General features: G+C 35.5%; 1 protein-coding gene across 2 annotated transcripts in view; it reads left to right on the top strand.

Moving 5' to 3' along the window:
- UVRAG (UV radiation resistance associated) overlaps positions 1 to 25,318 on the top strand; it is a 303,565-nt gene that overhangs the window by 208,262 nt on the left and 69,985 nt on the right. The gene's annotated exons all lie outside the window — the stretch shown is intronic.

Genomic DNA, 25,318 nt, shown 5'->3' with positions numbered 1-25,318 from the left:
AATACTATGCCATTTTATGTAAGGGACTTGAGCATCACAGATTTTGCTATCCTAGGGGGTCCTGGAACCAGTCCCCCACAGATACCAAGGGACAACTGTAATAGGATTGATTTTACTCTCATGATTAAGGTCCCTAGTCATTTGACTTTGAATTAATATAAAGGGAGGTAATCTGGATAGGCCTGATCTAATCAAATGAGCCCTTGAGAGCCACTTTCTCTAGTAGATACTCTGCTACAGTAGTAGATGCTTTTCAGCTAGCCTGCAAGAAAGCAAAAGCCATGCTATGAACTGGTTATGGAGGGGGCTGTGTGGCTAGGACCTGAGGATGGTCTTTCAACACTGAGGGTGAAATATGGCTGACCGCTAGCAAGGAACTAGCTCAGTCCTACAACCACAAGGAACTGAATGAATTCTGCCAACAACCTGAATGAGCTTGGGAGATAACCCTGAGCTACTCATGAGACTACAGTCTGGCCAGCATCATAATTTCAGAGTTCTTAGACCCTGAGCAGAGAACCCAGCTATGCTGTGCCTAGACTTCTGACCTACAGAAACTATGAGATAGGAAATGGGTATTGTTTTAAGCTGCTAAATTTGTTTTATTTTTAAAAGCAGTAATAGAAAGCTAATACACTGTGTGACCTTGGGCAAGTTATTTGATCTCCCTATGCTTTACTCTCATTGTTAAATGAGGAGAATAATAGTACTCACTTCATAGGGTGTCGGGGTGGATTAAATGAGTCAGTACATGTAAAATATATGTGGCATACAGTAAAGCCTCAAGCGTTGGCCAATAACAGTAGTAGCAGTCATTGCAAAACCGCAAACTAGAAAATGAAGGGAATTTCCTTAAAATGCTAAAGGATGATTATCACAAACCTATAGCAAGCACTAGACTTAATGGTGAAACTTTGTAAATATTCCCATTAAAGTCAGAAAGTAGGTAAGGATGCCAGTTATTATCTTTACGATGAAACATTGTACTTGAGGTCCAGGCCAATATGAGAAAATATGAGAAAAAGAGATGAGATATAGATATTTGAAAAAAGGGACAAACTGTCTTTTGCAGATATGAATGTTATGCAAAAAATGTGGGAGAATTTGCAAACTATTACAATTAGGAAATCCAGCACATCTGTGGGATATAAGATCAACAGGAAAATCAGTTAGATTCCATATAGCAGAAATAACCAAATAAAAAATGAGCACAATATAAGTACCTAGCAATATATTTAATAAAAACTGTGAAATACCTTTATCAAAGAAAAAATATAAAACATTATAAAGATGATAACGAAAGACACAGAAGGTCTGAATAAATGGATGCACGCACACACATCCATATAGATAACTTGTTTGGCTATGCTTTATGCTACTCTGATTTGTTGTAACACTATTTGTAATATTTTTCTTTAAAACTGTTTTCACTTTTGAAATTGTCTATTATAGTATGTTTTAAATTAATTTTTCTGCATGCATTATCAGATGTTCTCTGCCAGTAATCAAATGGAAGAGCTTTTGGCTCATAATGGCTGACTAAAAGTATGCAAATAACAACACTAGATCTGCAGCAAAGAAATAGAAGTATATTACATTGGATTTTGAAACGCAAGGGATAAAATGGAAATAGAAGACTTAGGGTAACAGTCAGCCATAAAGAAGTGATTGGTAGAAGTAATTTGACATTAAGTGTATCATACACATTACTGCGACCCTAGGAAAATTGACCAACAATTATATGAAAGTTTATATCAGAAATGAGTTTGGCCAAAAATAATAGGATATCTGAATATTTTTTGGAGCTTTTTTTTAAATTCAGAAAGTTATGGGAGAACCCCTTCTTTCTGCCAGGATTCAATAAAAAGAAAAAAATCAGACAATATAAAGAACACTTTTGGGCAAATGGTTAAAAGACAAACAGCTCAATCGAAAAATTATCAAAGGCTATTACATCAATCAGGTTTCAGTCAGGAAAGCAGAATCAATATGAATATTATTATGGTATAAGGAATTTATTTTAAGAATAAGAGCTTATGCAATTGTGGGAGAAGCTGGAGAAGTAGGAGTCCAAAAGGGGGTTTTGGAGGATCACAGAAAAGTCACTAACCCGCCCTTCTGAAGCTCTGGTGCAGGTAGATAACTCAGGCCAGGAAGTGGGAGGGAAGGTATGTCCAGTTGCTGATTGGAACCCTAAAGGAGAGCAGGTGGAGACATCTATGGAATGCTGTTGCCACTGCATCTGGTAGTGGGGCTGGAGTCACTATTGGTCAGCAGGGCCAACAGTTGGAAACAAGAGCTAGATGCAGAATGGGACTGCAAAGACCCGATGAATCTACAAGCAGCTTTGTGTCTTTCTTATTCTAACTACTGTGACCTTCAGAGTTTAATGTGTGCTGTTTCACTTCTGACTTCCAAATATTATGCAGACTTATCTTTTGTTCACCTCTAACCTGGATCCATACAGGCAGTGGTATTCTAGGAAATATTTCCAGCCTAACCAAGTTGACATAGTAAAAACCTACAACAGATATGAATAGGCCTTGAGCTCTATTCTAAAAATACAAAGATTAATAGCAACAATAGTAATCACTCAGAAAATTATAGTTGCTCTTGCTATGTTTCAGGTACTGTTCTGAATTATATATACACACATGAATTGTCACAAAAGTAGTATGAGATTAATGTTGTTGTCATCTCCATTACAATGATATGTAAACTGAGTCACGGAGAGGTCAAGAAATTTACTTCCAAGGCTACACATTGTTCTCTGGGGTTAGCAGCAGCAACAGTTTGGCAGAATCTGGTAAAATGGGGACTGACTTACAGACAGTACATACTGTTTCTAAGTATGTCACCTAGAAAAACTTGCTCAGAGGAGGACATATAAAGATGTTCAACATGTCATTATTTGTGTTAGTGAAAAAATAGAAAAAAATTAGAACAGGCTTCACTCTCCTTCGGGAAGTGAGTGGAGAAATAAAATGTGGAATATCCTTAAGATGGAATACTAATTAGGAATTCAAAGGAATGCATTAGATATGTGCATCAGCAAAAATAGTTCTCAAAAAACAATATTGGGAGAAAAAAGTAAGTTGCAGAATGATATGCATCGTTTATTATTATACGTAGAAACACTTGTATTTTTAAAGTAGAAAAAGTGATACACACAAATATTCACCGAATTTGTAAAAGTAGTCGGTTGTGGGATGAGGATATGGCAGATGCTGTTTCCTGGCTCTCCGTTTCTTACAGAGCTCCATTTTGTTAGTTATTTACTCTTCACTTGCCTTATGGCAGGTGGGCCCTAGTTCCAGCCCCATGGAGTAAACCACAGTTGGCTTTTTACCAGTCACAGTGGTCCCATTGTACTCACTAGTGATTGATTTAAGAATTGATTCACAGTTCTGGCCACTTCTATGGGGTACTTCTGGAAATAGTTGTACACACTAAAACAGACCCATAGCTGGGATGCTGGTAATATTCAATTTCTTGATCTGGGTGCTGGTTTCACAGTAGAATTAATTCTATGAAAATTAAGTGAGTTTGCCCTTACCTGTACTTCAATAAAAAGTTTACTTAATATATATATATAAAAGAGAGACACAGGAGAAAAGACTACAGTCTTCTACTAGATCTTGTCTCCATAGATGAAATGTGGTTGTGTAGCAAACATCTTGTCATCATGAATGAGCCTAAATCAATCTTATAAGGATGGCAGAGTGGAAAGATGGGAAAACCTGGGTTCCGGATTAGGTCATTAAGTTCCAGATTTAGCTAATTCTGGAATTAGTCTCCATTCTTCTTCTTATTTAAATCAGTGATTTGGGTTTTCTGTCACTTGAGGTTGACAGAAGCCTGAGAAGAGGGAAATAGTGGGGTAGTAAACAAAGAAGGCTCACTTGAGCTTTAATGTTTTATTTATTTTAACTAAGAAATGCAAAGTAATATCAATTGTAAAGTGTGGATAGTGGGTGCATAAGTCATTATTCTCTAATTTTATAATGAAGCAGGTGTTAAATATCCTTTAGTTCCAAAAGGAAGAAAAAGAGTGCCAGATGAGTTGTATAAACATCAGGAATAAAGGTGAGGGACAACTGGGAAATATTTCTCAGCAAATGAATCAAGAACCAATTTATTTGTATTCATTTAACAAATACTAGTGGGCTTTTACTGTGCAAGCTGTTGGGGCATTCAGTTTGGGGCTCATATTTGAAATGGCTGTATTTTTTTGTAAAGAGCATCTTAATCTATTGGTACATGTCTTCAGTAGGAAGTTATATGTTCTAGAGGATACCTGTATGTCAGGGCTAAGGTCCACGCTTTAAATTTTAGATCCTCTCTGGCATTATATACAAACTTGGCAAAAAACTTACATATTTTTGCATGATACAGAAACCTATGTTTGTTCTTATCATTTAGCTAAGTAAAATTCATAAAACAAATTATTCTTACTTATGGTAGAAGAGTGAGCAGAACTCTGACTCCTGAATTTATGTTATACTTTCTTGAGACAGTAATCATGCTCAATCCTCAAATTATGACATATGTGTATCTGATTCCATGATATAATAATTTGAAGAAAGCCTGTGTTTAAAGGTATGGACTTTGGCATACGACCTGAGTTAGAATCCTAGCTCTCCTCCTTATCACTTAATCTTGGACCAGTCACTTCTCTAAGCTTCAATATAAGGAAATAGTGTCAGTTTGGAGTTTGTATGTAATGGAAATCTTAAATTAACAATTACGTAGATAAAATTTTATTATGCATAAAAATCCAGGGGTCAGTAATCCAAGGCTATAATGGGAGTTCCATAAATGCTTCAGAAAACTCAGGCTGCTTCAAGGTCTCTGCTCTGCCATCCCTGAGGTGTGGCTCTCGTGGTCCATGGTGGTTGTCGGAGGGAAACGGGCACACGTCACTCCTTAAGGACTCCACTTCCTCCAGCCTCCGTAGAAGGCTGAGAAATGTGTTCTTCTGGGTGGCCTCCTAAATTTCAGGGGTTCTGTTAACCACAGAAGAAGAGGAGAATGGATGTTAGGGAGCAATCAGCAGTCTGCACAGAGTTGTTTTAAGAATTAGATGATACATGTAAAGCACATGTTTCTGACACAGAAACAATCAAAGGAAGCTGTTATTTTAATCATTAACAGTGAATATCAGACTTCTGACTGAACAAGTGGGTCTATCTTTTCTTCCCTGAATGCCATTAAAATAACAATACAGGGATTAAAGTTTAGAAAGCATAAACCCCACAGTGACAAAAGGAACAGAAGAGGCAACCTCCAGAGAAAAGACAGGTCTACAAAATTGTGAAAACTGGACGACAGATGGGAGAGTAGCAAATGACTTAGAAGATTGGAAAAATGAAAATCTAAGAGCCCGCAAAGGAGAAAGCTAAAAAGCAAGCTTATTCATGTTGCAAAAATCCAGAAAAGCTCAGTTAGAGGGTAGGTGTCTTGGAGGGTAAAGTGGGTATGTCTGAAGTCTGTATTCGAAGTCAGTATACCCTGATAAATCCTTCTCTCATACAACTACCTCTCCCTACACCAGCAAAAACATGAAGTTTACTCTTGAGAAGTTGAATCAGACCATCCCTGGATTCAGGGACAACTATTATAAAACTGAGGGCAAAGGAGCCATAAAAAAAAGAGGAATTAAGTGAATCTCTACACAAGAGTGTGGAAAATTCATTGATCCAAAAGAAAATACCTGTAGCTTCTTATAGTTGCATATCCCCCAATGAAACTGTCAGGCCTCCGCTGATCACCCTAGAGTGAAACCTACCTTTTGACCAATCCTGTCCATGTACAGTTTCCAATCAGCTTTTTAGTGCCTCACTTCTAAAAATGATCAGCCAAGAAATCACCAGACATTTGAGGAAACCTCTTACATGAAGTACAGAAGGCAAAATAATTAAAAAAGAAATGTGGAGAAAAGAAAGAATATAGGAATCAATAAAAAGTAAAAGTTTTTTTTCTCCCCACAAAAACTATTAATAATATCCTCAAAGAGACAAGGGAAAGTACCACATCCAAGAACAAAAACAAGATGGCATAAAAATGAACATTCATTAAAAGACAAACACAGCTTGGAAAATGAAAATGATGTAATTAAAATTCAACAGAAGGTTGGAAGGTAAAGTCGAAGAAATCTCCTAGGGGAGAAAAAGTCAAAGGCAGAGATCAAAACAAGGAAAGAAAAAATGAGAAATTAGAGGAATTTTTCAAATATCTGATGATCCAACATCCAAATAACAGTAAGTGCAAAAAAAAAAAAAAAAAACCCAGAAAATGGAAGGTAGGAAATTATTCACAAAATAATATAAGAAAATTGTAATAATTGAAAGACTTGATTTCAGATTGAAAGAGCCCAGTGAGTGCTCAGCACAATAAATTTTAAAAGGCCCATAATAAGGCACATCACTATGAAACTGTGGAATTTTGGAAGTAAAGTAAAGATTCTAAAAGCTTACAGAGGGATAAAAAAGCATACAAAGGAATAAGAATCATAATATCTGACTACTCAAAGGCAACACTGAAAGCTGGAAGGCAAGGGAACAATATCTTCAAAGTAATGAGGGAAAATTATTTCTGTAACTTAGATTTATATATCTGTCAATCTATCAATCAAATAAAAGGGTAAAAAATGATTTTCAGATAAGAAAGTCCTAAAAAAAAAAGTTTATCTATGCACCTTTCCTAGGAAGTTCCAGGAAAACGGGCTATATTAACAGGGAATAAACCAAGTAAGAGGAAAATATCAATCAAGGAAAAGAAGGAATCCAACACAGCAGAGAAAGAAGCAAGGGGGTCTCATGATGAAGGGAAATCAGCTCCTCAGCTGGCAAATAGAGCGGGAGAACAAAAGGCTCCAAGAAGGAGTGAAATTGATAGATTATCTGATGGATTTAACTGTATTGAGAGGAAATTTTCATTGCCTTCAGGGAATCTGGGAATAAATTAGGGAGAGGTACATAAATAAATTTAGCAAATGAAACTAGGTGGTTATTAACTGCAGAGAAAATCAAGTTTAAAAGAAATAAAATAAGTATTGTACATTATATGGCTAATATAATAACTACATGGTTGTAATACTGTAATGTTGCATATTGATTTGACCAAAAATTATGGTGTTAACCCTACAGAGAGGATGGGAGGAAGGGGAAGTGTGAGTACTTTGGGATGAGGTGCGTAAGCACTTTTTAAGAGCTAAATCCTCTCTTCCCCAGTAGATTGTCAATAGATCATTTTTAAAACCATAGAATCAAGAAACAGGAATATAAGGATATTAATTAGAAACGTAGGGTAAATATGAGGTATCTTCAAAAAGTTCATGGAAAGATTTGTGTTATCTTTTAGTTCTCTTTTACAGTGAACTTTTTGAAGTATCCTCATACCAGGGGGAAAAAACAGCTTAAAGTGTTGAGAATAATTGGCTCTGGGGTCTAGGAACTGAGGCAGAGCTAAGATATTTTAACTAATAAACATGTAAATTAAAGTTTTTGTTATCAGGATTGTAGAACAATTTGACTTTTTAAACCATGTACATGTGTTATTCTGATAAAAATAAACAATTTTTAAGCGTGCTTTTTGTGGTATTACTTATTAGTGCAGTCTTTGTTTGTAAACCAATTTAGTACAATTTAGTGAACATTTATTTAGTATCTACTGTGTTAGGTCATTGTAGAAGAGACAGACATGTAAATATAGATGCTCCTCACCTTACAATGGGGTTGTGTCCTGATAAACCCATTGTAAGTTGAAAACGTGTAAGTCAACCATTTTAAGTTGGGGACTGTCTGTATATCATTGTAAAACTAATGTGATTATATGCTCCCAAATGATGAATAAATACTGATAAATCTTATGGAAGCACCTCAATTCTGATTTGGGACTAGGGGATACCAGAAATGATAGAGCATTTGGATCGGGCCTCAAAGGATAGGAGGAATTCGAATAGAAGATTCAGTGTCGGCTGTGGCCAGTGTTGTCAGGTCCAGCATGACTGGAAAAGGAGGTGTGTGTAGGAAAGAAGTCTGGTTGAGCTGTGGGAGGCTGTTGACTTCTCTGCCTTTCCTAGACTTTTTTTTTTTTTTTGATCCGTGAGACCTAGACATTTCTATTAGTCATTTTTTCCTGAGGATTTACTCCTCCCTGCTGTATCACCCAGACACTCTTAATTTTAGTATTGACTTAACCATGCTGGGTTAGATTGTTGTTCTCTCTCCACTGGCACCCTGCTTCTTAAGCTTTGGTCTAATTTAGAAAAAGATAAAAAGAAAAAGATAATTTAGAAAAAAGAAAATCTTGGTTTCACCTAGCCAAATGTAGATTCCTGAATGTAAAGATAGGAACTCTCTTCCCTGACCTCACAGACAGTTAAATACAGCTGGGTTTTTTGTTTGTTTGTTTGTTTTTTAAAAGATGACCGATAAGGGGATCTTAACTCTTGTCTTCGTGTTGTTAGCGCCACGCTCTCCTAAGTGAGCTAACCGGCCATCCCTATATCAGGATCCAAACTCGTGGCCATGGTGTTATCAGCACCACACTCTCCCAAGTGAGCCATGGGCCGGCCCTCAGCTGTTATCTTTTTTGAGGTGCTGAAATTAAAGTCATTTTCACAGTTTGAACATAATTTTTAGAACCCTTGAGAGTAATGCTGGACACATCTAATTTTTTTCAAAGAAATGTAATAATTTCATAAGCTTAAAATATTTATTCTTTTGCTACTTACGAAAATGCTTCTCAGAAGTAATTGGGCAGGTAAGAGTGTGTGTGTGTATGTAGCATCCTCCAAATTTAGGGTTTTGTGCCTTGGATTTGTTTTCTTTTATATTGTCGGGTCCAAAAGAGGAAAGGCTGGCTTAGAACTAAATCACAGAGCTAAGCCATATGTTTCATACCAAATTAGAAACAGGTGAAGGTTGTTAAAATCTAGCAAGCGCTTACAAAAGCTTTAGACTCAAGTTTGTATTAAAGGCAGGTGGTTATATGTACAATAAAAAGCAGTCACCAGCACACCAGCTTATTGATACATATGTGATTGATCTTTTTGGATAAAAACAAAGAGGAGTTAATAAATCACTGCACATAGCTATAAAGATGTTTGGGCTTGAAAGACTAGCCTGTAAGAGCAAATGTCGACCCTGAAGGAAATTTATGAAGCATAGATCCTTTTAGCTTTACTTAACAGCTAACATCTGACTGACCCAGGGGGGCCATGGAAATTTATTGCTGGACCATTCAAATATTTAAGCTGTTGTGTGATGTAGAACAGATAAAGATTAGCCCAATAACGAATATGAGGCCATAAAATAAAATGAGATTTTGATGACTTGTAAGTACTTGTAGAGGTCAGCTCTAAATGACTGGTCAGAAATGGGAAAAACTTGTTGATAATTAAAGCAGATTAATTATGACAACTTAGATGTTTGCATTGGTTGCTGTCAGATCAATGATCCTTGGAGTTTCCTCCTCCTGTGAAGTCCATACTTAACAGAATGACTTAGGGGCCTCTAAATTGTCCTTTTGTGCTCTGAAATTGGGTGAGATGATGAGTTGAGGTGATTTCTTTTGCAGTTTCATAATTGAGATTTGTCTTTCTCAAATACATTCTGAATGTATGGAGATCCTAGACAGCATATTTGCTTTAGAAAACAGACTTTAGCTAACTTATGTATGTAATTTTGAGCTTTGACATCCAGAAAGCAGGTAAAAACTTTTAGGCTTTATGATAGATGATCTAAAATTAGCCCTTAAAACTTAAGTAGTTAACAGATTTATGCACACAGTTATTGAAAAATTGATTTAGTGAAATTAAGTGGCTTTTTAAAAACTTGTGGATTTATATCCAAATCTTTTATCCACTTTTATTTATTTAAGTCCCTAAAGTAATAATGTATGTAATATTGTTACTAGGACTTTAGAAGTTACATGGTCTTTAATTGGTGTTGACAATCCCTGCCTTTTTGACTTAGCTCTAAACCCAAAATGTTGACATAAAAGCTAGATTTGGTGGTTTTCAGGTTGCCAGCTTATCAAATCAGTTGATGAATTTGTTAATAATTTGATATAAGAATGTCTGATTTGTGGGAAGATGAAATTCCACAATTTTTTAATAGAAATCTTAAATGAAATTTACAAAATAATACAAATTTATAAGTAGGGTTATTACTAGAAGGGGAGCATGGTATAGAATAAAAAGCAGAGGCATGGATTGGAGTTTTAACTCCACCACTTCATCCATACATTCACTCCTCCCTCCATTCCACAAATAAATATGTTCCATACATGGTGCTCTGGGAACTGGAATACAATATTGATAAGACTTAGTCTCATAGATTTTGTTCTTGTGGAAGAGTAAAAGGAATAAGCAAGCAATTACAATACAGTGTGAAAGGTACTGTGTTAGGGATTGTAAAGGGTTCTGTGAGGGCATACGGGGAGAAATAACTAATCCAAACTCAGAAGGCTAGCCAGTTAGCTCAGTTAGTTAGCGCACAGCCTTTTAACACAAAAGTCAAGGGTTCTGATCCCCATGCCCTCCAGTTGCCAAAAAAAAAAAAAAAAATGCAAACTTGGGGCAGAGGTGAGGTGGAATGGGATTGGTGGCTGTGTTCGAATGTTAGGAAAGACTGTGACCATGGGCACTTGAATAGCAGTGCCTGCAGAACAATTGCTAGGATGGTGTAGATGATGTATGCTAAGTGCGATACCTGATGCATAATGGATATTCTGTAAGTGCAATCCAGCATCAACATCATTGTTGTTTCTGGTTGTTTTAGCAGTGTTCACTGGCTTTTAGTCCAGTGGTAGGGGGCTCTACCTCCTATTAATCTGCAGCAAATGCTATTTTGTAATTTGGGATTTTCTCCCCACCAAGGAATTTTTCTTTTGAGCAAAACTCAAAGCACTGTCTAAAAATAAGAGTTGATTGTCTAGGTGTACTAGAAAAGAATGATGAAAATATTTCTGAATCTTAAAATCTTTCTAATTGATTTCTAACTCTGTTTTGTTTTTTAATTCATGAGGCTATATGTCACTTAGAAACTTCTCGTTCAGTATTTAATTAATTTATTCATTCATTTAATTGCTCGTTTGTGAATATCTGTTAACTACCCACTATAAATAAGAATCTGAGCTTAACACTATGTGCTTCAAGGAGATTACATTCTGACTGAGGAAATAAGACATTTTTATAAACAACTGCAATATAGGATAGATAGTTCCAGGTTCATAAGAGTGCTTTGTGATTTCAGGAGACAATGAAATAAATAAATATGGTATCTTTCCTTGAGGCACTAACAGGTGGGAGTGGGGGGAAAGAGAACGGGAATAAAGCATACCATTGTGAAAGTAATAATAATAATTGAATCCCTTCTGTATCCTCGTAAAAATGCTGGGTCATTGATTTTTTTGTTTTATTTAATTCACACAGCAGTCTGAAAGATTGGTATTATTAAACCCATTTTAGAGTTTTGGAAACAAAGGTTCAGAGTAGTACTCCCTAGTTCACACTGCAAGTAGCAAAGCTCGGTTCTGAGCTTCTACCTCCCTGACTTCAAAGCCTTAGTTTTATTTTACCTAAATCACCCTTCTGCTTTTTTCCTCCTCTCCCCAAGAATAGGGGAGGAAATAATTTTGATAGAAAGGATTGAGCACCTGTTATGTTCCCAGCACTGTATAAGGAAGTGGCTTATAGAGAATATACCATTAGGTATGCTGATATATTTAAACAAACCTATATTATATGCACACATTGTGAAGGACTGTCTTTAGAAATTTAAAGTGGTGAATAGTTTTTCTTTCAAATTTATGTTCCAGATGGAAATATCTTTTGGTAGTACCAAGTATTTATGTACCTTGCATGCTTAATTGTAGGCTTGGGTGGTTTTTTTTTTTTAATATTTACAGATTTTGTGGGAAACAGGTGCTGTTAAACCCAGGCAGACTCGGAATGGCTGTTAGTGTTGTGGAATGTGATTTTGATTTACTTGGCAGAATTTTTATTTCACTAAATTGACTATTTAAAAAGACGCGGTTTCCATACTTTAATTTTGCTCTGTTCACTGAAATTTGCCTGTTTTTCACCAGTTACAAAAAGGGTGTGGAAAAACTGGAAGGTTTCTATAAGGAAATTGATATTGAGTTCTTTAACAGTTTCCACACTGGTGCATCTTACCAACTAAAAAATGGGGATTGTTTTTAACCTTATTGAAATTATATGGAATTCTGTTTCCTTGAAATTCCTTTCCCTTTTTAGTACTGCTCTATCTAAAAAAAAAAAAAATTGTATTTAATATTGGCAAAGAGAATATTCTGATGTAAATCTTTTCATTACATTTCTTTAAAAACTTTGGGATGGCATCTTATTACCTGTCATATCAAATTTAATCTCTTGATTGGCACGTGTGATCTTCCACTGTATATTTTCTCTCTCTTTTCTTCCCCCAAAGGAGGAGTAAAAAAAAAATTTTTTCTTATTGTCCTATGAGGGCTTTTGTTAGTTACCTTTTGCTATTTCTCTTGAGATAACAATCAGAGGGTCCTGCATAATCTGCTACATACCTTCCTATACAGCTTCTCCTTCATCCCTTGCCATTCCTCTTCTCATTCCAACTATACTGGCCTTCTTTTGATACCTTGAAGCAGTATGCTTCCTCCTGCCACAGGGCCTTTACGTATGCTGCCTCCTCTAACTAGAACATTCTTTTCTTTAGCTCCTACCTATCTTTGAGAACTCAGCTAAAGTGTCACTTTTTCTCAGAAGTCTTCCCTGACTCCCCTAGTATTTTGTCTACCTCTTTTCTGGAATAGTGTTCCGTTCCTTCAGAGTACCTAATTTATAAATTGCATGTTTATTGGTATGATTATATGAGCAATGTCTGTCTATTCCACTGGACTCTAAACTCCGTGTCTGTATTTTCCCCCCTTATATCTTTACCATCTAGCACTATACCTGGCACATAGTGGGAGTTTGTTGAAAGGTTGTTGAATGAATAAAGTACATACACAATGATCATTTCCTCTCATCTCTCCTGTTATAAGGAGAGAGTTGTCCTACATGCCATCTAAGGCAAACCCTTCTCTGGTACTCTTATCTGTAGGATAAAAAGCCTATTCTCTCTCTGCTTAAGATGTTCTTTCTGCTGTGCTTCACTGTGTCCCTCCAGTTACTGAGCTCTCTTCTCTCTATGCCAAACTTCTCATCTTCTTCATTTCCTCATCTCCAGTCACTCCTGAACTCAAACCAGTCTGCCTTCATCCCCCCTACGTCATTTAAACTTTATTACCAAAGCTACCTACCAATGAGCTTATTTAATTAAATTCAATAGACATATATTAATCTCCATTTTGTTCAACCTGTCAGCAGCATTTGACTATTGATGATATCTTCCTTCTTAAATTAACTTTTCTCTGAGTTTTTCTGACGAGGCACTTCTTGGTTTTCCTCATATCTTTTGACCAGTCCTTTTCTAGCTTCTTTTCATTTCCTCATCCTTTGAGGATATTCTCAAGGCCCTGAAGCAGTCCTCTTCTATGTGGGTTCTTTAGGTCATCTCATTCATATCTATGGCCTCAGTTTCTATCTAAATGTTTATAAGTCCTTAATCAATTTTTTACTCCAAATTTCTTTCTCTCCTGACTTTATTTGTGTATAATAAACTCATATACAATGAATATACTTTTTAGGTATCTATCATATATATGTATAATGCACCTTTTCCTCCCCTAGTGTTTCCTATCTCAATTCACAGATACCACCATCTGCCTAGTTCCTCAGCTGAGAAGCAGAGGGTCATCTTTGACTGCTCCCACTTCGCCATTTACAACAATCCATCATAAAATACCTTCAGTTCTTCCCACAAATTACAGCTCAAATCTATTCACGTATTTTCCTCTTCATTTACTGGAATCCTAATTAAAACTGTCACCATTTCTGGCCTGAACCATTACAACAGTCTCAAAACCAGGTCTTGTTCCCCTTTATTTACCTCACTGTAGCCAGAATGGTCTTTAAAATTACAAACCCCAGGCTGGTTAGCTCAGTTGGTTAGAGCACAGCCTTATAACACCAAGGTCATAGGTTCGAATTCCCATACTGGCCCCGCTGCCCCCCTGCCTCCAAAATATGTATGTGTGTTTGTGTGTATGTGTGTGTGTAAAAGTAGGTACATATTTGATTGAATCAGTTCTTTTACTGTAATTTCAAATACTCTTTCATCTTCTGTCTTTCAAATTTCTGATCATTGCTTTCTTCAAAACTAGTTTTAAATTTTCCGCCTCTAGGAAGCTGTGTATGATTAATCTTATTTCTCTGTGGTGCTCCTACCCATCTCTCTGCTTAGCAGTTCCTGGTCATTGTTTTTAACTTGTTATTTGTAAATGGGATTTGCTGACCCATTAGATGTGGGGGAGAAAGAATCATCACAGATCCCATTCAGTTTAGCAAAAATTAGAGTAAAAAGGTATATGCTGGTCCTGCAAGAGTACTGTTCCTAGTCTGAAAATGTTTAAGATTTAATGTAGTTATGTAACAGGCTATTTTTTCATTATAAGATAAGTGTATAATAGACTATTCACAAGGTGCTACGGGAACATAGAAAAAAAAAAACCCTTAGCTTGGGCCTTCAGAAGAACAAGGAGGGATGTCAGAGAAGGCTCCCTGGGCTGATTTTTTAAAGATGAGTAAGAATTAGCCATGTGAAAATAGAGAAAAGGTAATTCTTGACAAAGGGAACCATAGATTTCTAGCTTGAGCTTTATAGGTAGATAGGATTAGAAAAAGTAGATTTGAAATTAGTATAGACACTCCAGTTCTCTTTGATTCATGTGACAAATATCGTAAAAGCAGATTTGAAAGATAAGCTAATACTCTTAATTTTGAACATGTAGAATCTGAAATGCCTATGGGACACTTAGGAGAAGATATCTGGGATATGATTAGAAATATAATTATTAAGTATAAGAGAAAAACTATGATATAGTACAGGAATTAACTGTGGTATAAATGGCTTCTGATGCTTTTATTTATTCAGCAATGCTTATTGAATTTCTGTACCATAGCAATGTTTTAAATACTGAGAATATAGTAGCAAATAATACAGATAAAAATCTGTACCATATTGGAGGTAACATTCTAGTTGGAGAAAACAGACCCAAAACAAATGACTAACAGATGACATGATAGAGACTAAAGAGCTATTATTTCTCTTTTTTTTTTTAATTAAATTTTTACTGTGGAAAATTTTAAACATTGAAAAGTAGAGAAAATGTATAACAAATCCTGAATACCTAGCTTTAATATTAGGAACAATCGTTAATCTTATCTTTATCTCTTCCACTGTCTTCATCCCACTAGATAATTTTTAAGTATATCCTGGATATCATGACATTTTGTTCATAAATACTTCAGTATATATTCTAAGAGATAAGTTTTTTAAACATAATGACTATATCATTAAAAAAGTTTCACTAAGAAAAATAATTCCTTAATGTCATCAAATAGTGTTCAAATCTCTGTAATTGTTTCGTAACTTTTTAAATGTTGATTTCTTCAAATCAGAATCCAAACAACTCCTCACATTTCCTTTAGTTGCTGTATCTCTTAAGTCTTTTTAAAAGCATTTTCATTTATTATGTCATCATTTGAATTTTCTACTTTGTGTATATTTTATATTTGTACAATAGTACCTGTATGTATGTCATTCATTGAAATATATTTATTACTTACATATGTAGTGAGGCATGTGTTCACAATTTTTTACTGACAGAAGTATGAAATCAAAAAGTTTGGAGACTGCCATTCTTTATCATACCTGTTTTGTTTTTCTTTTATCATTTACCACCAGCCAAAAGTTTTGTTTATATTTTCTCTCAAGATTTTGTTATGAAAATTTCTGAACATAAAGAAAAATTGACAGAACTTCATATGAACACTCATATACCTACTACCTAGATTCTACAATTAACCTTTAACTGTATTTGCTTTATTTATTATTTATGCTAAAAAGGAAATTTATTTAATGTAAACGTGTGCATTAATTAAAAAGATCTCAAATCATCAGTCACCTTTGTACATTAAAAAACTAGAAAGTGAAGAGCAAACTAAGCTCAGACTTAGCAAAGGAGGTAAATAATAAAAATTAGAGCATAGATAAAAGAAATAGAAAATAGAGGAAAAAAAATAGAGAAAATCAATGAAACCAAAAGTTGGTAGTTTGATGAGCTCCACAAAATTGACAAACCTTTACCTAGATGGACTAAAAAAAGAGAGAAGACTCAAATAACTAAAATCAGAAATGAAAGAGGAGTCATTATGGCCATATTTGCAGAAATCAGAAAGGTTGTAAGAGAATACTATGAATAATTGTTGGTCAACAAATTAGATCATCTAGGTGAAGTGAATAAATTCCTAAAACATACCATCTACCAATACTGACTTATGAAAAAACAGAGTTTGAACAGAACTAAAGCTAGTAAGATCAGTGATTATAGTTTTTCAGATCCCTGATGCAGGACTCCTTTGAGGATTTCTTGCAGGGCTACTTATGTGGTGGTGAGCTCCTACAGTTTTTGTTTATCTGGAAAAATACACTATTTCTCCCACATTCCTGAAGGATAGCCTTGCTGGGTATATTATTCTTGGCTGGCAGTTTTTTTCTTTTAGTATTTTAGATATATCATCCCATTTTCTTCTGGCCTGTAGCGTTTCTGTTGAGAAGCCTGCTGTTAGTCTAATTGGAGCTCCCTTTTAGGGGACATGGTGCTTTTCTCTTGCTTCTTTTAGGATTCTCTGTTTGTCTTTGAGCTTTGCCCAGTCTGACTATAATGTGTCTTGGAGAGGATCTTTTTGGGTTAAATCTGTTTAGGGAACTTTCAGCCTCTTGGATCTGAAGGTTTGTGTCTCTCCCTATACAAGGGAAGTTTTCCATTATTATTTCATTGAATAGGTTTTCCATGCCTTTTCCTTCTCCTCCCCTCTGGAAAACCCACGATTCAAATGTTTGTGCACTTAAGGTTGTCTGCTACCTCTGTTAGATTTTCTTCATTTTTTAAAAATTCTTTTTTCCTTTTTTTGTCTGCCTGGGTTATTTCAAAAAGGCTATCTTTAAGATCAGAAATTCTTTCTTCTGCTTGTTTTAGCCTGCTGCTTAAGCTCTCAGTTGTTTTTTATTTTGTTGAGTGAATCTTTCAATTCCATGAGTTCTGCTACATTCTTTTTTAAGGTATTATCTCTTTGTAAATTTCCTCCTTCATTACCTGTATTTTCATGTCCTGGCTGTGGTGGGCCACCCATGTGGAAGTGGTGTTTTCGGTGTGCTCCTTGACTGCTTCCAGGGGAGGATGCTACCCTTGGCTCCTGTCTGGGACCCCAGGCATGCTCTGTTTCTTGTCTGCTTCTGGGTAGAGGGGGCTGCCCTCAGCTCCAGCCTGTTTTTGCTTTATTATGTATTTTTGTATTTATCTACCCCTCTCCTTATCTATCAACCTACTTATTTTGATGAATCTCAAAGTACCAAAGTACATTGCAGTTACCAGTATGCTTGCCCCCAGTACTTCATCATGTGTATGATTAACTAGAGCTCAATATTTGTTTATGGTTCTTCTTTTCTTTTGAGGTAAAATTTACACATAATGAAATGCACAAATCTTAAGTGAACCATTCTGTGAGTTCTGTCAGATGCATATATCTGTGCAATCCAACCCATCTCGATACAGAACATTAAATTTCACCAGAAACTTTCTTCTGTATCCTTTCCAGTCAATCACTGTCTTCTCCAGTCCCCCAGGCAACCATTGTTCAACCATAGGTTAGTTTTACTAGTTCTAGAACTTTACATAAATGGAAGTAAGCATTAATAACCTTTTTTGCATAAGGCTTCTTTTACTTGGCATGTTTGTAGGTTCATCTGTGTTATTGTGTATATCAGTAGTTCATTTCCTTTTATTGAGTAGTATTCCATCATATGAATATGCTACAGTTTATTTATTCTCCTAACAGTGGACACTGAGGTTGTTTTTAGTTTTTGACTGTGATGAATAAAGCTGGCGTGAACATTTTTGTATGTGATTTTTTTTTTTTTTTTTTGTGGGCAAACATCTTTATTTTTCTTAGGAAAATACCCAGGAATAGAATTGTTACATCACAGGATAGGTGTATGTTTAGTTTTATAAATAACTGCCAGACCTGTTTCATAATGTGTACATTTTACACTCCCACCAGTAAGGTATAAGAGTTCCCATTGCTCCACATCTTAAGGCTCTTTTAATCTGAAGGGTCTCTCCTTCTTTATTTTTTCTTAAGTATTTTTTCCTTGTTGAATAAATTGACTTTATAGTTTCCCACATTTTAAATTTTGCTGATTGCATTCCTGTGTGTTATTTAACATGTTTCTCTCTCCACTGTGTTTCCTGTAAGCTTGGGATAAAGATTTAAATGATCATATTCAGATTCTGGTTTTTTGGCAAGAATACAATATAGACATTACTAATCTTCCTATTATATCACATCTGGAAGCACATCATGTCTAGTTATTTCTTTTTTGTGTAATGTTAAAATTGGTTAGCACACCTGGCCATTCTTAGTCTAATATGTTGATTGTAATGCTTCTGAAGAACAATTTTAGATTGAATGGCCTGGTGTAGTCACTCTAAGGGTGATTTTAATCAGAGGCCAGAATGACGAGAAAATGTCTGTTCTGTGAAGATTTATGGAGAAAACACTAAAAAACAGTGAATAGCAAGTTCAAAAGCCATAACAAGCTTAGCATTTGGGGAACAGAAAGAAGGCAAGCATGACTTAAGCGTAGTGAGTGCATAGCAGAATGATATGATGTTTGTAGTCAAAGAGATAGCAGTGGATTAGACCATTTAGGGCCCTGTAGGCGCCTCTTTGTAGTTTAAATTTTATCCCCAGTGCAGTGGAAAACATTTCATTGGTCTTAAGTAAGAGAATGGGTGCCATGATCAGATCTGATTTTTGAAAGGTCACATTGATGAAAGAGAGGAGGGGAAAAATGTCCTTTGTTAATTGTGCTCTTCACAGATTCACTTTAACCCAAACTAAGGGATATCTATTACTTTTTCTGTTTCTTTAAATTTATTATGATGCTTAAAATGAGATATATCACTTAAGGGGGAATGGTAAATGGTCCTTAGAGTAAAGTTTTTAAACCAAAGATGAATTGAAACTTAGAAATAAATTTAAATAGTTAGAATAGCAAATGATAAATGGAAATGTTCTTTAAAAGTGGCTTATTTTTTGAAGAGTACATTTTGGGCTAGTTAATAAATATGACTTTTTAACATAGAAACAGATGCTCAAATATTTTCACAGTCCCCAGTGAAACCCCCACAGCCAGCCATTTCCCATCTCATGTGCCTACGGCCTGCCTTATGGTTTCACTGCATTATCGTCAAATTGCAATGAGTTATGGTTAAAGCTTCAGTGATATCACACAACTTAGCAGAAAAATGTGAGATTTTTTTTTTTTCTTTAATCTTGACAAAGTAAAACATAGTTCCTTTTACTCTCTGTCAGGTGCTAATTTTCTTCATCCATCTCTTGAAGCTAAATAATTAAGTATGGATCTATAGTCTTTGGTCAATTCCCTTTCTTAGTCACAGGGAAAAGATTAGATACATATAGCATACTGGTGGCATTTTACATTTCCAAAATTGATTACTATTATTATTATTATTATTATTATTATTATTATTATTATTATTATTATTATTATTATTATTATTTTGCCCTGGAGGACTTTATTTGTGTAACTGCTTCTTGGAGCCCATGTAGCTTTAAGATTTAAGCAAAACCAACCAAGAACTGATTGTTCTTGATAGTAGGTCATTCCACCAGTTAGAAAGACTGGTCTTAAAAAAACTTCTAACAGGAAGAGTCCAGCAATGTATTAATGTAATAATCTATCCTAATTTCTGAACCTCTGAGTATACCAGAGTTGACACACAATTTACTATAGTTGTTTTGGGGGACTTTTTTTGAAAAATGTCTTTTGGAATACATTTTATATTCTTTGGCAGATACCCCAATTTTATTTTGGTCACTTCTTTAAATGTGATTTAGCCCTCAAATGAAGAATGAAGCAGCAAGAACAAGAATTGTGCACATATGAATTGTGAAGTATAGGAAAATTAATGCCCTGCCACTAGAGTATTAAATGTACAAATACGGAAACGACTAGCAGCCAATTTCTAGGCATTAAATAGGTAACAGGAACCTGAAAGGAGCCTCAGTGAGAACTAAAGTGGTCAAGGAGGATTTCAAAAGGAATGTGATGACTTGAACTAGACTAATAAAGGGTGGAACAGTATTTAGAAAAGAAGATAAGGGAGATGGGTATTTCCAGGAAGTGAGCAAAGGCAGAGAAAGAGAAATGAGCTTGATTTGTTCATGGCACTGTGAGGAAAGCACTTGAGTGAAAGTTGGTAAATCGGGCAGACAGATCAGATCACTTAGACCCTGAAACCTGAAAGCTAGATGAGTTGAAATTTAAAACAATAACTGATTAGGAAGCAGGGCTGAGAAGTGACATGATAAGAAATCTGACTTAAGAGAAAATAATAACTTGTATTTTTTCATACTTTTTCATATTTTTTTCATAGTTTCAGTGTACTTTCTCAATCTTTTGTGTTGCTTTATCCTCACGAGATACTTTTGAAAGAGGCAGGAAAGATAATAGTTTCTTCACTTTACAGCTTAAGAACTAAGTGTTAGAGCAGTTATGATTTACCCAAGTTCATATAACAAGTAAGTAATGGAGCTGACACTAGAAGAACTTTGTCTTTTCTGTCATAATTCAATTTTTAAAAACCTACTGGGCTGCCTCAAATTAATCTGGCAATGATAATGGAGAATGAACTGGCATTAAGGATGCTGGCTAGGAAGCTTTTGTAGTAATCAAAATAAGAGCTTAGATCAGTTGTTCTCAACTGGAGGCAATTTTATCCCCCTTCCCCTCTCATCCAGGAAACATTTGGCAACATTTGGAGGTATTTTTGGTTATCACAGCTGGGAGCGGATGTTATTGGCTTTTAGTGGGTATAGTGCAGGGATGAGTGCAGGGATGCTGTCCCAGCTAAAAATCCTACAGTGTAGGGGACAGACCCCCACAGCAAAAAATTATCCAGAGTGGCAGTGGGACTGGAGAGATAAGAATGTTTCAGAGGGAAAGTGACTTGTCAATTTGGTGAATCGCTGCACACATAAAAGGCAAATAAGGTGGGTATGAATTGAATGTCACTCTAAGCCTGAGTAACTGATAGTAAAAAGTTGTGATGGCAAACCAACCTGGGCATAAGAAAATATGTTGAGTGTGAAGCAGCGGCATGGTCTCAAAACATATTGAGTATGTATTTTCACACTTTCTACAAATACATTGGGCAGAGGTGATCTTAATATGCATAGTAAAAAGTTTTGAATTAACTAAAGGCATATCCTCATCCCTGGTTGCCATCAAAGAACCAGACTTGGATCTGAGGCTCTGAGTTGAAGGCAAAAAACTCACCTTTTACAAAGGATATAGGTATCCTTTGTAAAAATGTCTGGGTTGGGGGAGAGGGCAGTGCTTATAATAATCGTATTTTTTTTTTTAGGAAAGATTCAAAAACATTTTTTTTTGCAATTTTTTTTCCAGGCTGAGTGTTCATATTCTTCATGTATTACATCTCTGTGGGTGTTTTTATCTATGTATATGAATGTAGCAAAAAAAAATTCCTGCTCTCAGATCGTACATACGAATTCCTTTTTCTGGCATTCCATTTACCAATACTTCAGTAGATTTACTTTGCAGTCTTAGCTGATACCTATCATTATGACCTTCTAGCATTATAGACTTCAAATGATTTTTTGGTTCCTGAAGTAAAAATGAAATTATATTCAGTATGCATAGTTTTACATATTCAGAATTACAGAATCTTGAAGTTGGAAGAGATATTATACCTCATCTAGTCCATTAGGTCCTTCAGTGTTTGATTCCTCCCATGTTAGTTTCTAGGGCTTCCCTAAATTGCCACAAACTTGATGGCTTAAAACAGCAGAAATTTATTCTCACATAGTCTGGAGGCCAGAAGTCTAAAATCAAGGTGTCAGCACTCTTTACAGCTTCGGATGGCTCCAGGCATAACTAATCTCTGCCTCGATCTTCACATGGCCTTTTCCCCTTCCTGTGGTCTCTTCTCTGTGTATCAATTATAACAACACTTACTGGATTTAAGCCTCACTCGGATAATGATGGATGATTTCATCCCAAGATCCTTAACTATTTTAGACCCTTTTTCCAATTCCAGGTTCTGGGGATTAGAATATAGACATATCTTTTTGGAGGCCACCAGTCAACCCACTACACTCCCTGAATACACGTCCATTATTTGTTTGTTACCTGACTCTGATTGGCTACCTCTACCCAAGATCTTTTGGATTTTGAAAAACTATGGTGAAATCACTCTTCCCTTGACATTTACCATTCACTTTGGTTCTCCCTGCTTGAAGTCATGCAAAACAAACCCAGTTCTTTTTCTCACTGAAAATCCTACATTTTTGTCCTTGTGACTTCTGTCCTCCAGGCTAAATAGTCCAGTTTCTTCAACCATTTCTCTCAAAACTGTGACTCCCATTCCCCTAATCATCCTGGGTGTGCTTTTCTAAAGGACTCAGAGTCAATAGAAAGAATAATGAATTTGTCATTGAAGACGTAATACTAAGTTCATGTCTCTTCTACTTATTAAGTAGGTGACCAAGACAAATCATCTTCTTTTAAATAATAACACTGGTCTACTCTACTTCACTGTATGCTTTTTATAGACAAATAAGATTATTACAAAAGTTCTCTGTAAACATAATCTAAAAGTAACGTTCCAGTTATTTATCTGTATACATGTAAAATAGATTAACTTGAAGAATTGAACATAGGTCTCTTGGTATGGTCTAACCTAGTACAAAGTGTTGTCACTAGCATGTTCCCGAATTTAGGTGTTCTGCTTCTAAACACAGCCTGGGATCACCTTAGCTTTTTTGGTAGTCATGTCATAATTCTTCGTTTACATTGAAATTGCTATGTACTAAAGGCTTCAAATCTTTTTCACATATAATCTTTTTTTTTTTTCCATTCAAAAATTTTTTATTGGGTGTCCTAGTAACAGTGCTAGACACTTGACCTGAGAGGCAAAAGAGAGACAAAATAAAACCTGTTTCTGTCTTCTTGGACCCTACAGTATACTAAAAGAGACACACATTAACCAAATAATGACGCAGTGAATGTAAAATTACATCTGAGACAGACTGGAAAAAGAAAGGATTGCAAACTGACCTAAGCCAATTTGATATTCACAATGATAAGATTATTTACAGTAGATAAAAATGGGCTCTAATTAAGGTTGGTGGTCTGCAGTTCTCTCCACTCACCTCCTCACCACCAGGCGTCCGTTACAGTGACAGTAAACCTAACATGGAATTTTGTCACACGCATAATCTATTTGTTGCTTTCTAATTCATTGACTTTTACCATGTACAGTCAGTTAATTTTCCAAACAATTTGAAAATTTAACTTGAAAAATAATTTAATATTGGCCATTTTAATTGAGTATAATAATAAATTATATTGAGTGTATTAATAGGAAATCTATAGTCTATCCTCCAGTTATTTAATTTAATACTCTCCTTTATGTGTTCTATTTGTGATGCTAAGGATATTTTTCTGCTTATACTTCAAATACCATGTTGTTATCTAAACCTTGTACAATTTGCTAATGTGATTCTCCAACTACATTGAAATAAAATGCCTTTGATTTATGATAGTTATAAACTATTACACTGTTCATCTTGAAGGGACCCATTAAGAATTTGAAAGCAATATAAAATGTGAACTCTCTTTTAATATTTGATCTATCTTAGCATCATTGCCCTATTTGTTTTTTTGTTTGTTTGTTTGTCTTTTTTGTGACCGGTAAGAGGATCGCAACCCTTGGCTTGGCGTTGCCCACGCTGGCGCTTAGCCAGTGAATGCACCAGCCATCCCTATATAGGATCCAAACCCGCGGCGAGAGCGCCACTACACTCCCAGCGCCGCACTCTCCCGAGTGAGCCACGGGGTCGGCCCGCATTGCCCTATTTGAACCTTTGACTCTAATCACTGTTTAGATTTGTTTTAAGGTTACATACATACTTTGTGGCTTTTTCTATAAGGAAATCCCAATGAAGTCATATTAAAGTCAAATGTTGTGAGATCCATTTTTCAGAAATGTACAGGCTTGGTTTTCAGTGTATGCTGATCTCAATTTACCCTTTCAACATATGAAACCATTTCTGGATTTATAACTTAAGAATGGAGATAGTGTTGGGTTTGGAGAACTGTTCAGATAGTCTGTATGTAATGGCTTATAGAATAACTACATAGTATAGAGCTTTAAGTCTCTAGTAGATTCTTTTGAAGTGTCCCTGTTGTTATGTCTTTGCAAATATAGTATACAGTTTCTTTGCAAGATACACCGTATGAATTTGAGTGATTCCCAAACACCTTACAGAAGCCTGGTGTTGCACTTTGCTTATCCTGATTTGCTTTGCTGTCATTTTTATGCATCTCAGTTTGGGGCCAAACCACATGTCTTAGTTTTTTAATTTTTTCAGTTAAGTACAAAGCTATATCTTCCTGATGGGTGTGTGAAGCATTTGGTGTTCCTTTAGTAGAGAATAAATACAGTTCATGACCTTGCTTACTCCCCAGAGCTTATAATTTTACAGTACAGATTTACCTTTTGGATACTGTGTAAACAGCAACTCTTGAAAGTTTAATATAAAGCTTTTAAATTCTGTTTCTTTTCTTTTTTATTCCTTAGAAAACCATATCCTCTAGGCTTTATGGAATGCATCTTTTCCTCAGACAATTAAAAGACAATTGAAATTAATAATATCCAGTAATTGTCACCTACCATTCACTTAAATAAGATTATTTTATTCTTGAGGGTAATTGTATATTGCAAAACTAAGGAAGATGAAGTATTCTTCTTGACCCTAAGTTGTGATCGATCTGTTTATAGAAAAATCTGTTTCAGATGATAAAACTTAAGCTTGGTCTTGAGAATCAGAAAAAAAATGAATATAATATATAGGAGTGCTCTAACTTTTTCTTCTTTGTTTGCAGGGGTAAGGAAAGGGAACTAGTGAAGAAAACTTATTCCCTAAAATAACTCATTATCTTTATAAGGATACAGATCTCATGCCTTTGTTGCTTCAATGAGTCAGGTTAAAATGGAAATTCATTTATAAGAGCTTTATGTTATGAGCACATTCCCTTGG

Source organism: Cynocephalus volans, chromosome 4 (genome assembly GCF_027409185.1).
Source record: "Cynocephalus volans isolate mCynVol1 chromosome 4, mCynVol1.pri, whole genome shotgun sequence".
NCBI lineage: Eukaryota > Metazoa > Chordata > Mammalia > Dermoptera > Cynocephalidae > Cynocephalus > Cynocephalus volans.
This window is presented reverse-complemented; position numbering and strand designations above follow the sequence as displayed.